The 12,529-nt window shown below is 37.9% G+C and overlaps 1 long non-coding RNA gene across 1 annotated transcript in view; it reads left to right on the top strand.

Annotated features, from left to right (window-relative positions):
- The window catches only part of LOC119141536, a 329,884-nt gene that overhangs the window by 31,733 nt on the left and 285,622 nt on the right, over positions 1 to 12,529 (top strand). The gene's annotated exons all lie outside the window — the stretch shown is intronic.

The following is a 12,529-nucleotide window of genomic DNA, read 5'->3' on the forward strand; positions in this document are numbered from 1 at the left end:
TGCATTGGTATTATTATAAAAGTACATAGCTAGAGAGACTTACTTTTATCACCTGTACTTATGAGGCTTGCATTTATTTGCAGGAAGACACTGCAAGGTGCATTTTAGCACCTGCATTTAATGTCTCAAACAGAAAATGACTATGTACAAAAAAAGAGTATTAATAAAAATTAAAAATGTGTAACTTCAAAATGTAAAAAAGCATCGTGTAGGTAGTGTAACTGAAATAATTCAATAATATATATGAACTAATTATTTCTGCAAATATATTTTCATCTGTGGATACAAATACTTTTTTCTGTGTAAGACTACAGTGTCTTTTTTTTACGTTTCTAGCTTCTTTTCCTGGGTTGTGCACAACAGAAGTTATAACTCACCTATTAAGACCTGAATGTATTTATGTCCATTAAAGATTAACTGAACATCTTTTCTTAGATACATACCTTTAGCACACTATGATTTTTATCTTTCAGTTTCAGATATTTCTTACTTGCAAAATACCTGCTTAAAAAAATTACTCTCATAACTAAAAAAAGTTACATGCAAGCAATGAGGGGACTTTTATTTGTTCCTGAAACTGCAATTCATACTACTTTTCTGTCAATGATTTTGTAGTTTACTAGATATAACAACTTAATTAAATGTATTTTTGTTGTGGTTTAACCCTAGCTGGCAACTTAGCCCCACACAGCCACTCGCTTACTCCCCCCTCCCCCTGCCCAAAATGGCATGGGGGAGAGAATCAGGAGAGTAAAAGTGAGAAAACTCGTGGACTGAGATAAAGACCCTTCAACAGGTAAAGCAAAAGCCACACACACAAGCAAAGCAAAGCAAGGAATTCATTCACCACTTCCCATGGGCAAGGCAGGTGCTCAGCCATCTCCAGGAAAGCCGGGCTCCATCACGCGTAACAGCTACTTGGGAAGACAAACGCCATCACCCCAGATGTCCCCCCTCTTCCTCATTCTTCAGCCAGCTTTATATGCTGAGCATGCCATCTTATAGCCTGGAATGTCCCTTTGGTCAGTGGGGGCCAGCTGTCCTGGCTGTGTCCCCTCCCAGCTCCTTGTGCCCCCCAGCTTCCTCACTGGTGGGGTGGGGTAAAGGCCTGGGCACTGGGTAAGCCCTGCTCAGTGACAGTGGTAACATCTCTGCATTGTCAGCGCTGTTTTCAGCACAAATCCAAAACATAGCCTCATACTAGCTACTGTGAAAAAAAATGATCCCAGCCAAAATCAGCACAATTTTGTTAAAATATTTCCTTATGTTCTTCAGTATTGTAAATAAATGTTGGTGCCATGTAAATGTAAAGCATGTGTCACTGATACTCTTTTTTTCTCCTAGAATACTTAACACTTACTTGAAAGTAGAAGAGTTTAAGAAGTATATGGTGATCACAAATCCTGATTTCACTGAAAAACTGTACAAAGCACTGTTTAAATACAAACTGTATGGATTTTGGTGGACTTCTTGGGCTGTACTCTCCCTAGATTTATTGACTTCACAGGCACAGTAGCCATGTATGTAGGGATCTATGTCAAAATTGAAATCCAGTTTTTGAAAAGTTATGCGATCAGCCCTTAAGAGGAACATAAAGAAATTCAGAAGTACAATCAGAGTGCAGTCAGTGTAACACAACCTTAGTGAATGCAGTGCATTAGGTGAAATAACTGGTAATGGTTTCCTATCTCACTGTCCTGGTTTCAGCTGGGGTAGAGTTAATTTTCTTCTCAGTAGTTGGTGCAGTGCTTTGTTCTGGATTTGGTGTGAGAACAATGTTGGTAACGGAAGTTTTTAGTGGTTGCTGGGTGATGTTTGTTCTAAGTCAAGGACTTTTCAGTTTCTCAGACCCTGCCAGCGAGAGGGCTGGAGGGGCACAGGAAACTGGAGGGGACACAGCCAGGACAGCTGACCTGAACCAGCCAAAGGGATATTCCGTACCATAGAACATCATGCTTGGTATATAAACTGGGAGGAGTTGGCCTGGGCCTGTTGATCACTGCTCTGGGCATCAGTCAGTGACTGGTGAGCAACTGTATTGTGCATAATTTACTTTCTTTCCTCCCTTCCCTTTGGATTGTATTCCTCTCCCTTCTCCTTCCTTTTCTTTAATAATTTTTGTTGTTGTTGTTGTTATTATTATTATTATTTTAATTATCAAATTGTTCTTATCTCAACCCTTGAGGTTTACATTCCTTTCCAGTTCTTCTCCGTGTCTCTCTGGGGTAAGTGGGGGGAGTGAGCAAGTGGCTGCGTGGTACTCAGTTACCACCTGGGGTTAAAACAGCACCCACCTATCACCAGGGTTGATGTGACCTAAGGGGATCCCACTTTTGCAGTAAGGGAATATTGAGATGTAGTCTTCGAATGCTTCTTGGTATCCTGAAATATTTTTTTGTCCTAGATTAAGCTTAAAAGCCTCCTGAGATTTCAGTTTTTCTTTGCTCTACAGGTCTGCTTGTCTGAAATCAGATGTTCTGTCCCATCTACCAACTCCTCATGATACACCCAAAAAATTATGACTAGGAGGAAGTTGAGCAGTTCTCTATCTTTGTATGGTATAAATGGTATTAGCCAGCAGCAGTACCTAAGTTCCAGTTGTTTCTGCATTTTTCCTGTCATCAATTTGCATGTGTTCAGAGTTTTCTGGTTGTCCTCACATTTAGAAAAAAAAAGAAAAAAAAAAGAAAAAAAAAAGACTGCAAGCTTAAATTCTGAGGGGAAGGTGGCAGCTTAGAAAATTTTGATTTGTTGACTTCAAATGAAAACAGACCATTTCACTGTCCTGTTGGTGGTAATGTCCAATTGTTTTCAGTAAAGTGGCAGCTTCTACCATATGGATCAGTAATAAAGGTACTCTGATAGTGCGGTATTATTGCTTCAAATATTTCCTTAGAATTGTGGATTTGTGATGTAGTTTTCTCTTTATTAATGTTAAACCAAACCAAACCAAACCAAACCCAAACCTTGCCATTCTAGCTTGTGTTTTTTCTCCCCTCTCCACCCCCCGCCCCGCCCCCCCCCCCCCCCCCCCGCCCCATCCCCACCCTCCCTTATCAGAGAAACAGTGCGGACAAAATAAAAGCAGAATAAACCAGAAACTGCCTGTTGTTGAATATGTATCTGCTTTACAGGTCCTGCCAGAAAAGCAGCTATTTCCTAGTACCAGGAGTAGTACTAATATTTTGCTGTTGTTTACTGGCTTTTGTAGACACTCTGAAAACCCATAAAAATCTGTTTTTTTGAACAGCTATCAAAGATGAACACAGAAGTTTCCTTACTGAAGAGATGAGAAAGATTGCACATACGTGAAACGACAGCTGTCTCATACAACCATCTCTTATCTAGGAGACAAAAATATCTGTGAGGAATATTAGTGATTCTGTGAAAGGGCCAGGAATAGCAGCAACTGGGCTCTTTTCTCCATTTCTTTCCCAGACCCACAAAATAATTGTTTTGCCGATGAGAGTAAGAACTATTAGAACTGTGAAGTCATGTGAAGTTGTCTGAAAGATAGACTCTGACTGGACTGAATACATATAAATGTGGCAGACATGAGCATTACCACAGAAAATTTCCAAAATTTATCTGAGCTCTCAGGGAAGATCGGTCTCTGCAGATACTTGTATTTTTTTTTTATTTTTTTTTCACTTTTGAAACTAGTTAGCTTTGAAGGTGGATGGCACCAGACAAATTCAGCCTCCAAGAGATCAGTACTATTGCAATTCTTAAAATGAGTGTGGGTTAAAACAGTTTTTATAACTGTTGTAATATGTTATATGGTTGAAGTATTTTTTCTGAACTTTATTTTCCATCTGTTGCCTGCTTTTCAAAAAAGCTGCCTTCTACCACATATGCAAAAACAATTAATATAATAAACAGCACAAAGAAAAAAGAAAAGAAAAAGCAACCTCAGGTGCAGAAAACTGTTTTTAAACCTCTTATTTGTGTGATAAGTAAAGGAATCTGTCTACTGCACAGACATAGTTAAACTAATGATTTTAAGAAAACCTTCTATTTGTGGATTTAAAATCATGGTGAAACTCTGTAAAAGCAAATCTCTTGATTATGCAAATCTACGGATGTGTTTAATACGTTACTTGTCTCTAGTTGTCATGCAGGACATTTGTTTTCCTACAAAAAACTTAAAATATTATGTGTTTCTGAGGAGAGTGTATCAGCGCAAGCTTTAATTAATGTCATTGATAAAGTGGTATTAAAATCAAAGGTCTCAAATCTAAACTAAGAGTGTGAAGAGCATTAAAATGCATTGTCATCCATAGTTGGATCATGGATGATCTAATGGCTGAATAACAACAACCTGTGATTTTTTATTTTTTTTTTATGAATTATTTTAAGGGGTAATCTCTTTTGCCCAGTGTTTAGAAAGCAACCGTACTTTTTGTACACTGGTGAACCCAATTGTTCATGTTCTTGATGGTTTTTTGTGTTTGTCACTGTGGAGTGGACTAGGACATCTACAAAGGTCTTGTGTATGAGTATTAGTTTGAAAGTGGAGTCAAAAAGCTTGTGAATATATTATTGGGGTTTTCTATACCCTACTTTTCTGAGTCACTGTACAATTTGATGGAATAAAAATTGGCTATGTATGCCTTGTTTGGATTTCTTTTAAAAGGAGTGAGTGTATGTGTGAGCTAATTTATACTAAATTATTAAATTGGTTAGACGGGACTTTACAGTGATCAAATTAAAGTCAGAATCAGGAGTCAATAAATAAATCAATATGTTAAAATTATCAACCTACCAAATTAATAGAACAAGTTATCTAATGAAACTGACATCAACACTAAAAGAAATTATTTCTGATTAGTCTTGTCTTCAGTAATATTAAAGTGCCGACTCCCTTTTGAGCCAAGTCTGTAGTTTGTGCTGTAACGTACAGTGAATAATCTAGCTAGATTAGAATAAAGCGTCTGTTGGATGTGACATGTTTCTGCACTGCTAACCTTAGTCTAACAGCAGTTTCTTGATAGCGGAGAGAAATTCTGTCTTCTATGTCATGATTTGTTTCTGATTGATATGGGGAAATGTCTGAAACGGGTCAGACAAATTGCAGTTTTCAAATATGTATTTTTTTCCAACAAAAGGCAGCCTACAGAGACTAGAGATGTGAATCCTATAGGTACCTATAGTTAGACAAGACAAATCCTCTTCTTCAGTGTAGATTTTGATCTGAAACTCTTGCCAAGTTGAATTGCTCTAATAAGTAATTATTGTGCCATTTTTAACAGAAGGGATTAACTGAAGAGGATGGAATAAGAGTTCAAAGAAGAGTGAATTTGTGGAAAAATAAGACATCTGGTACAATAAATTCTAATGTAGTAATGGCAACAAACTACCTACAGGCTTGCCCTTCCAAAAACAAGAGCCTTGGAATCAAAGGTGGCCTTAAAACTCAAAAAGGATCCTTCAGGAAGGTAGGAGAGACTGCTCTGTTGGGTCACAGACAAGAGCATGTGGACTTAGAAAAAGATCTCTAAAGACGGAATGAAGACTGGTGCATGCAACAGTGAAGATGTAAAAGTACAAATAGACGTAACACGTGTTGTCATACCAATGCTGATGCTATTGCAGAAGTAGTGTAAACACCAGTAGATCACTGCGATAGGATGGTACTTGCCTAAAAATTCTAGCACAGGGTTGAAACAACTTAATTGCTAAAAAAGTCATGTAAAATTGCCTTGATACTTGAGAATTGTGAGACGGGGAGTGTGTTGCTAGTCTTCAGAAAAATGTTCCAGGGAGAGACCTGTGGATTTGTATGCCTGACATCTCTACTGGGCAAAGAACTGAATGTTACTGTGAAGGATCCAATTACTGAACATGGGATAAATACAATCTACCTGAAAAGGAATAATCTTGCTTTAAAGAGGAATCTCACTTCGAATTCCTGTTGACTGTTTTGAAGGAAGCAGGGAATTTATAAATAAGTGCTGGATTCCCAGAAAGTAATGGAGTAAAGGGAAGTGCTAGTATGGATAAATAATTTATGGCATGAAGGGTAGGTTCTTGCGGTGTGAGAAGCCACCATGGTAGTTGTGCAGGTATCTGTTCTGGAAACATACTCATTTATAAAACTGCTGGAAAAGAAGATTGACTCAGTGAGATGAGAATGTTTGCTGATAGTATAAAGCTACTGAATGTAAAAAAGGTGAGGAGTGACTGTGAAGAATTATAGAAGAACCTTACAAAATGGAGTGACAGGGCAATAATATAGCAGGTGAAATTCAGTGTCATTAAATATGAACGGAAGCATAACAGTGATGATAATAGTTTCACATATTAAGTGATGGGTTCAGTGCATAATTACTACTCAGGAAAAAGGCCTTGAAGTTGGGATAGATACTTCATGGAAACAACAGATCAATGTTTGACACCAGTCAAAGGAACAGGTGACATATTGGAAACAAATAGAAAAGGGACAAAGAACATAAAACTGAATATAATTTATACCACTGCATAAATCCATGGTTTACCACAGCTTGAAGACTATGTGAGGAGTTTTTGTTTGTTTCAAAAAAGAATGTGTAAGAATGGTAAAAAAAGATTCGGAGAAAAGGAGCATGCATAATCAAAAGTATGGACTACACCTAGGATTTTAGGTATAGCTGCAGGTACTAGGACTCACCAGCTTAGAATATAGATGACTAAAAGGGATACCAAAAGTTTGCGTGATCATGAGCAAAAGAGAGAAGACTGCTCACTGCCTCTTTTGCAAGCAGGGTTTGTTAAATGCAAAGTATGTGGAAACTGGTTTAAAACAGAAGGATCTAGCTCCTCGTGCAAAAGGTGGTAGACTTCTGGAAGTCTTCGTATATACATTGTGCAAATTCGATGTGCACATTGATGTTTTGAGTGCAAAAGGTTTACATATATTTGAGTAGGGATGGAAGAAGAACTTGGAGGAGACATTAACTGGTATTTACTGCATAATTCACATCACCCTCAGGAAATCCCATGAACTAAAAATATCTGTGGACTGGGGACACATTATGGAACAGCATCAGAAATATACTATTATTACTCTTTCCAAGGCATACTTTTATGGCTGTTGCTAGAGTGCAGATACTGTGCCAGCTGCACTCTTCACCTTGGTCTGATTGAATATCACTTTTCTTGAAAATTTGTAGAACAAAGCGTGCTCTGTTCTGAAGAAGTTTCTCTTGAGTCACCAATCATACCATCATAGTTTTCAAGAAGAAACAAGTATGTGCTACAAGAGTTTGGAGAGTTAACTGAACACAACTGGGGAATTGCAGACTGCAGCCCAAAGACCCCATCTAAGTGAATGGATAGTAAAACTCTTTCCAGTTTTTGATGCAGAAAGTCCGACCAATTACCTGAAGGTTTTACAGAAGCAAAGCAAAAACTCTTCTAAGGTTTTCTTTACCTGGCACCGTAGTAGAGAAGTTGGCTTTACTTTTTCTCACAGTTACATCCGCTATCCTGGAGACCATAAGACAGAAGGCATAGGAGGTAATGTGGCTTAATGCCAGGTTAGGATTCTCACCACAAAGGGACTAATTGCTCTAGGGTTAATTTTACATCTTTCTGGCTGTTATATGCCAGAAATAGCTGTCTTTAATTGCTGACAGTTATGGTAGAGAATAGTTGCCAGTTAAGCTGCAGTTTACATGAAAAGCAAACAAATTATTTTTAGAATTCATACATTGTATTCACTCCTTTCTCATCTTTGTGAACTATTTTCTAGCTCATATTCTGAAGTGATTCTGTATAATACAATTGTCTCTGATTTTTCAGGAATAGCTCATTAACTATTTAATTGATATCTTGACCTTCCAATTGACTTTCTAATTGACGTTTTCTTTCACTGCACCTGTTCAGTAATTAATTTGTGTGTGCTTATTATATTGTACCAGGTTGTCTTATCTATTATTATATATTATTCATACATATAGTGCTTGGCATTTCAAAATCAACCACATGTTCCTTCTGAATTAGTTCTTTTTTCTCCTTATTCAATATACTATTCTGTACTACAAGGGGAAAGTTTAAGATAAATAAAAAATGATGCAGTTCTTATTTTCCCTGGTTTTTTGGTAGTCCAGTGACAAGCGTCACTAAGATACTGTGATAATACTGTAATTCTGAATGCAAGTGTTACAAGCCATATCAATGCCATTACATTTACTATAACAATCTTGTGTCATACTGTGTGCTGACCAGACTTCTATGCCTTTGAATATTTTGTTTGTTTGTTTGTTTGTTTTACCTTTCCATGCCCTTAAGGGTTCTGCAGCTATACCTGCATGGGGGAGGAAGTAAAACTGGGAATGATGGAGCAGCAAGGGCAGATCTGTGAGAGAAGCTGGGGGATGAGCATCACAGCAGGGCAGAGACAAGGGTGCTGTCCCATGATACCTGAGCTAGGTGAAGGGAACAGGTCAGTGAAAGTGTCTGTCCCCAGACAGTACTCCATGGTAATGGGGCAAGTCTAAGATCAAGCCAGGAAGTCAAACTCATGAGTCAGGGTCAAAGTCCTGGTGGGATGTGTGACCAGGTGCAGGCAGGGCTGCAGGCTTAGGCAAGGACAAGCGAACCTGTGCTTAAAAGCAGCTCCTAAATGAATAGGGAGCGTGCCCCTATTGAGACTATTTGATGCAGTTTGACATGTGCATTATAGCTGGCCCTGAGCACAGGAGCCAAGTCCCAGGAGGGCTAGGATTAATGCTGGGCTCTGACACTCCTGTCCTTCCTTCCCATTTCTGTTCCAGTGCCCCTTCTGCTCCTGCTGTCCATTCCCCTCTACTCTCCTCCTTCCCTTGCTCTTTCCCTTTTCTCTTCCATCGCCCCACCCTTCTTTCCCCTGAAAAGGTAGGTGTAGAGCAGAGTGGGCACACAGCTAGAGGTAGTGAGAGTCTGTGTGGACGGGACTGGGTGTGCAGGGCTCTGTGCTGGCTTTACAGGAGTGCACCTCCATACAGAAGCTTTCAACTATGGCATCTAAAATCATGTCCCAGGTATCTGAGGAACAGGATGGCACTGAAGGGAGAAAGTGATCTTCTGTATCGCCAAATCCCACTGAACTCTTTCAAAACAATTTGATTAAATTAATACATGTAACAATATAGTAGTTGTTTTTGATATCAGAATTTAAATGGTATCAATTGTCACTATATATTTCACTGTATTTTTGTATCAATCTTGATTTACACTGTGTGCAGGCTGAATTTAAAAAAAAAAAAAAAGAACAGAAAAGTGTAAATGTAAACAAGTACCAAAGGCATTCATGCAGTTTGAGAAAGAACATACATCAAAGAAACCTGCTTTTGCCAAAGATGTATTTTGTAGGACATGCCTATATGTGTCCTCTTCATAACTCCACACTTGTCCCTCACAGGAACATTAGACTTCACTCTTATCATTTATACTTGGGTGCCTCAGAATGCTATAGTTGTTCAATAAATTTCCAGGCGTTGTGACTGAAAAAAGCTATTATGAAAATTTTTCTGTTTTGGTATTAGAGTAATATTTTAAGCTACTGTATTTGCTTCATTGAAAAATTCTCCAAAGCATGCAGAAATTAATGAAAAATTGCTGCTTTTTTGTCAATCTTGAAAAATGTTGACAGTTTCTTTTAATGATACTACATTCTAGCAGTATCTGTGCTGAAAAAATAAATCTCATCTTTGATTCTAGGTGTAGGCTAGTTTGATGGATGTCTCAGTCTGTAACACCCAGGTGATTGCATTTATCTCCCATGGAAATAAGGGGCGATAGTTCTGTAATAGTGTTCTAGTAAGTCTGAATTACAGTTGTTGTTTCAACTTAATTCAGGATTTATATTTCAAGCTGGAAGGCAATGTTTTATTGAGGACTGTGCTGAATTACTCTGTCCCTTTATACTTTCTGCAAGTTTTCACCAAGAATTCAGGCTCAGTATTATTCTTTAAAATCACAGATAATTTGCTTGCTGATTTGTGACATATATGTAGTACTAGAGGCAGAAGTAATAGATGTCTAATTAAGATCACAGTTTCAAAAGAATGATCTTACATTGGCACATTTCAACACTGCAGACCATCAATGCTATTTCTAAAATAAATCCTACATTCTTGTCGTAAAATGGTTAGGTACAGATGACTAGATAATATTCTGGCATCTTGTACTGGTGCTGGCTGGGACAGAGTTAAATTTCTTCATAATAGCTTGAATAAGGCTGTGTTTGATTTGTGGTGAAAACACATTAATAAATAACATGGGGATGTTTTGGTTATTGCTGAGCAGTGCTTACTCAGCTCCAGGGCCTTTTCTGCGCCTCAGACTGCCCTGCCAGCAAGTAGGCTGCAGGTGCACAAGGAGCTGGGAGGGGACACAGCTGGAACAGCTGACCCTGGCTGACCAAAGGGATATCCTATACCATATGACATCATGCTCAGCAATAAAACGGGGAGGGGTGCAGGGCTGGATGTTGGTGGGGGCTGCTGATGCTTGGGGACTGGCTGGGCATTGGAAGGTTGGTGATGAGCAATTGTTTTCTTTTGCATAATTTGTTTTCCTCTGTCTTTGTTGTGTGTGTGGTGGTTTTTTTCTTAACTTTTTTTTTTTTTTTTCTTTTTAAAATCATTAAACTGTCTTTATCTCAACTCATGAGTTCTCTCCATTTTACCCTTCTGATTCTCTCTTCATCAGACTGGGGGATGTGAGTGAGCAAGTGGCCATGTCATGCTGGGGCTAAACCACAACACATCTTTTATGAAGAAATAGGGATCACATCCTGACCAAGTCCTTAATTTTTAGTTAGAGATTCTGAAGAGTTTTGTTAATTTGAGTAGAAGTGATGAAGGAAAAATTTTCCTATATCAACAGTAAGGCAGACTAGTACCATTTGCACTTTCTTGTTTGATTCCATCCTTTGAACTGCAAAGTACAAGTAAGACTGAAATTTTAGGAAAATCAGAAAGTCTGCTTTTGGTAATGCAGAATCTCCTGCCTGGAGGTAAAACATAAATTTCAAGCCAAGCAACAAATTTTATGAATATGTTTACCACAATTGCAACACATTTCTAGATTCTTTATTTATATTGCAAAAGTTTGTTGATGTTCATGAGAATTTTCAGAATCATTATCCATAGAGGGCATTTTGTCATCATTAGAGAAAGAGAGGATTTGTCGTTTTGAATTCTAGTGACAGAGTTCACCATCAGAGGGGAAATAGTGTTAGGGACAAGTGCAAATACCAAGCATTATTGATAGTTTCAAAATATGGGCAGATTTTGTGGTTTACGACTGTAATATTTTTATGAAGTATTTATATAAACCTATGGTAAGTGGACTGCTGGTCATATGTGCTGTCTACCTTAAAAAGTTTCAGTAGGACAAAAAAAGAAAAGAAGCCGTCTCCAGGAGGAAGATCTGGCATTAGGAGTAATGAAAAGGCAGACAGACATACATTTCTTTGTATATTTACTTTTGAAGGAGAGGTAAAAATGCATTTAGTAGGATGTGAATCTCTGGTGAATAAAAATGAGAGATGTTGGTACAAATAATGGAGGATGGTTAATTTGTGTTTATCATAAAGAACTCATACAGCAAAATGTGTGATTACAGCCTATAGCCTAAGATATAAGACAAGAGGTGTCTTTTGTATAGCCTGTTTGAACTTGTTATTTTCTTTGAGTTTTATAAGAGAGAGATAGGAAAAAGGACACTCAGGCTGGAAGTCTGAATCATCCTTCCTTCCATCATACCTGGACAATTCAGTGCCTGTGAAACAGAAATGATAATACCTGTCCTTTTTTGTCAAGCAGTGTTATGTCACTGAACCAAAGTTTAGATAATAATGCCTCTTTCTTTTCCTTTTTGCCCCTCTAAAATTTCTTAGCTGAAAATAATGCCTTATTCTGCAATGTCTTTTTTTTTTCCTATTTTTTTTCTGCAACTGACTTGTAGCTGCCATCTACTATCTCCTCAAAGGCGGACAGAAAAAAAAACAACCAAACCAACAACCCACCAACAAAAGAGCTTTTGTACCATTTTTTTTCTTCCATTACAGCATAGGATTTGATTCCAAATCTGAGTGATTGTTACGACTGTTACTGAGAGAAAATATCTTGATTATCAGGAACTCATGGTAAATTCAAAAATGTGTTTTCACGTATATATTGAAGTGTCTGTTAACTGGCTGAAGAAGATAAAATCTTATGATCCAGGTAGTAGGAAAGAGAAAGACCTTGCTATATAAAAATCAGTCCAGATGACTGAAGGGAATGAGGGAATTTATTGTATTCTGTCTTCTTTTGTGGTAAACTCTAATAATAGTAGCTAAAACCCAGATTTCTAAAATGTCTGGTAATAGGCACCACTTTCTTTTCTGTACTGTGATGTAAAGTGGTGTAAATTCACAGTTGGTGGCCATCTAACATTTTGATAAATGTTGGCAGTGTCCTAAAGATCATTTGCATTTTTCCAGTGAACTGTTTTGCATTTTACCCCCTGTAGAGATTCACTAATTTTGTTGAAATGTGTTGTTTCAAACATTGGCAGA

The sequence above is a fragment of the Falco rusticolus genome, chromosome Z, assembly GCF_015220075.1.
Source record: "Falco rusticolus isolate bFalRus1 chromosome Z, bFalRus1.pri, whole genome shotgun sequence".
Taxonomy (NCBI): Eukaryota; Metazoa; Chordata; class Aves; order Falconiformes; family Falconidae; genus Falco; species Falco rusticolus.